The following is a 3391-nucleotide window of genomic DNA, read 5'->3' on the forward strand; positions in this document are numbered from 1 at the left end:
GGTGGCCCCAGAGATCAGTGTGAAAACGATCTTTTTTTCTAAAAACATAAATCCTTACCAATGGGAGGGCAAACAAGTCGTAGGGTAAAAACCTGTGAAGGGCTTTCCGGTGGGCTGTGGGCTCGGACGAGGCGTGCCTGGGTGGGGGCGTTTTGCAGACACCGAGTCCGCCCCCTCCCCGTGAGGACGTGGCCGGGCGTGCAGGAGCCGGGGGACTCGGGGTGTGAAGTGGGCACGAAGTGGGCCTGTGCCCACGCCTGAAGGCGAGTCCTGCTGGAGTCATTTATAGGTACGGGGCTGCTTAATGAGGCGAAGAGCTCTCTTCTCCGGGGCAATTTGCCTAATGCCAAGGAGCAGCGAGGAGGAGCAGGGCTGCTGCGGGGGCGTCCGGGTGATGATGAACTGCTGTCTCCGTGGTGCCGGAGCTGCCGCCCCGCCGGCGGCTGCCAGCGAGGACTCCCCCAGCTGCGGGGCCATGGCGTCGCTCTGGTCCTGCTGCCGGGGGAGGTGGCTGCGAAGAAAGGAATGTTACAAGATGAAGAAACCCGGTGACTTGTGGAATAGCTCTACCCTGAGCAGTAGGCAGCCATGTGATGGGAGAACAATTTATTTTTTCTTGGACTAGCTCACCAGAAGTAGTCCGAGGGTATTCCACTGCAGTGTTGGAAATGTGGGTTTGCTAATAAGGGAAGCATGTTCCCTAGACCAGATGTACCTGTAACGCCTGGTAGTATTAGAGCAGCCAGAATTGACAGCTCAACACCCAACACCAGCTGCTGCCCTGGAGCGGCTTTGTGAGCTTTGAAGAGGATGGCTACAGAGCGAGGCGGGGAAGCAGCCGGATGCGCTGCAGAGACCCAGTTCACTGAAGAGGATCTGTAACACTGACCTTCCAGTTATTTACCTCAGACCACAACTCAGTAAGAGGGCGCTGGCTATATCGTGTTGAGACCAGCAGGGAGGATACCGTGGGAAGACCCCGTGCTGCCAGCCAGGTGGTCACTGATTCTAGGGGCACGCTATTCTTTCAGATGTCCTTTTTCCTCTTCCTCTTTAACTCGCTCAGTCTTTATGAAGCAAGGCTGTTTTGCTACACACTTTTGAACACCAGTTTCTTGTCTTTTTCATGGGTAAAACTATCATTCTTGTTCTGTCTGCGCCTAGGAACAAGTCTCACTTCTCATTAAGTAGGTCTTATGAGGGAGAGGGTATATGTAAATAAATAAGTCTTAATGCACAGTTTTAAAAAAGTTTACTAAAGGAGTCATATATACAACGATAAATACAATCATCACCTTGTACTAAGCTCTCAGATACAATTTTTTGTCTTCAAAGTGCCTTGCAGCTGTTGTCTGAAGCTATGGTTCTTCCATAATACTTGAGTGTGTTCCAATTCTTCAGGTCAAGGCAGCAAAGTTAAATGACTTCTTCACAGCCACAGCTAAGAATTACTGGCAAGAGTCAGGACTAATTTTCTGAACTTCTTGCATACACATCTCAGTAGATGACAGCTTCATGGAGATATCAACTTTATTAATAAAATAATGGTCCGTGTTTAAGTTTTATTTTTATTATGTTTCTCTTGTTCTATAAACAAAGTAATTAATAACATGTATTAAAATCTAGGCATACTTAAAATATTCCAGAGCCACATTTTAAATACAAAAAAGGATTTGCATGTATAGTTTTCAGCATCCTAGGCCCAATACTACTTTAATACACAATCACGGCAGCTCTACAGAGATGGAACACTTCCATCATTACCATGGTCTTCCAGACGGCCATGGATTTCGAGAAGTCTAAGAATAGGCTCAATGTAGGAATGCAAAGGTGGCACACTTTTTTTTTTCCTGTGAGTGCAGTTCTACAAGTTCATTATTACCCGTGTAAAAAAACCTTCATTTAGCAAATAGAAAACTACAAATTGGAAAAAAATAAAAAAAAAATCTGAAAAAAATTATACAAAAGGAAATCACAAAAATATTGCCTTTTAAAAGGCTACACGTGGTCATTTTTAAATGAAAATGCTATACGTTAAGTTCCTAGGAAAAGACCAGCAGTGTTCTTTATCAGGAGCACACCTAAAACGCAAACACACCCAGTGAGCCGTCCCCTGCCACCACCAAGGCTGCTTTTCCCATGCCTGTACCCCTCTAGTGTTAACGCTTTCTCCAATAAAAGCTATAAATAAGTCTGTTTTCTTAAGTTAAAGTAAGTCAATTCTGACCAGAATAGAAACAAAACTCAGTGCATTAAGGCCACAAACCCAACGCCATGCTCCCAAGCCTCCTGGCAGAATTAATCCAGCGCAGTCTGAACATAGAGTCAATCTTCCGTACTGATGTATTTGTGAAGATCAGTCTGTATGTGCAAGTTAACGTCAAGCTGCCAATAACCAAATACATGCAGGAACACTGCCAGCAGCTTGGTGACAGCTCCCGCAAGGACAGGGTGGGGAGGCAGCCCACGCTCTGCAGGTTATTCTCCTGTAGCCCTTGCTAACTTTGCTTACCTTCCTTCCCCTTCCAGGCACCGCACAAAACTGCGCAAGCACTCCACACTTAGACCCGCAAAAACCTCTAGCCACTTTGGACAACACTGCCAATCACACACAAAAACTGCATTTTTTTTTTTACCAGGCAAGCAGACCCACTGTCGGTTTCATGTGTGACCCAAATGACAGGTTGAACTCTGGCCACCAGAAGCAAAAAGGTAACTTTTTGGCCCACCTTGCTCCCCATTTTGCTCATTCTCAAACAGCGAATCTAACCCAGTTCCCAGAATTTCATTTCTCACACCCGGCCAATGAGGGTCATAGTCGTTTACTGCCTCCAGCAGCTGCTGCCCGTAGGACGGGGTGGGAGCGGCAAGCGTCCCTTGATACCCCCCTTCATGTTTTGGAAGTACCAAAGGAGGACTAGCCTGACTAGCCATGGCCAGAGGCGGACTGTGCCTCACCTGCTCGAGCTCAAGCTTAGATTCCCATTCACCACAACTGAAAGTGGAGCCCTTCCCAAAGGGAGAAGTGTTTGACTTGATATACAAGTAGTTCTCATCGCCCAGGCCCTGGTTAGCATTCAAGTAGCTTAAGAGAGGCCTCCTATACACGTTCTCCTTAGCTGCCAGGTACTGGTGATCTTCTATGCAAGGCTGGAAAACATCTGCATCTGGGTAGTAGCTTTCAGGGAACGATTTCTTCAGGTATGGATATTCCTGCGCCTGCTGCACAGGGAGCGAGAGGTGGGGGGCACTGCCCACGCTCCCCGCACCGAGCGGGACCCCTTTTCCCACACAGTCCAAACCGAAGTGAGCTGGGGTCTGACCTGGGGCCCCAAAAGTGTTGTCCAAGCTCCTGAAATGCGTATCGAGCCTCGAGTACGGCTGCCCCCAG

This window comes from Egretta garzetta, unplaced genomic scaffold, assembly GCF_000687185.1.
Source record: "Egretta garzetta isolate BGI_Z169 unplaced genomic scaffold, ASM68718v1 scaffold56, whole genome shotgun sequence".
Taxonomy (NCBI): Eukaryota; Metazoa; Chordata; class Aves; order Pelecaniformes; family Ardeidae; genus Egretta; species Egretta garzetta.